Genomic DNA, 205 nt, shown 5'->3' on the forward strand with positions numbered 1-205 from the left:
TGCGGGGTTGAAGGGGCGGAGTAGTCGCTACTGGTCAGGGCGTCTTGAGAGGGGGGGGGGGAGGATGATGTTATATGGTATCTCGAAAGAAGCAAGGACAAAGACATAAGATGTGCTGGGGGAGAATGAGACGCCACTGGGTGATTGTTGGCGAAGGAAAACACGCAAGGGAAAGGGTTATGGTGGACATGGTTGTAAGGGGGAG

Source organism: Penaeus monodon, chromosome 25 (genome assembly GCF_015228065.2).
Source record: "Penaeus monodon isolate SGIC_2016 chromosome 25, NSTDA_Pmon_1, whole genome shotgun sequence".
NCBI lineage: Eukaryota > Metazoa > Arthropoda > Malacostraca > Decapoda > Penaeidae > Penaeus > Penaeus monodon.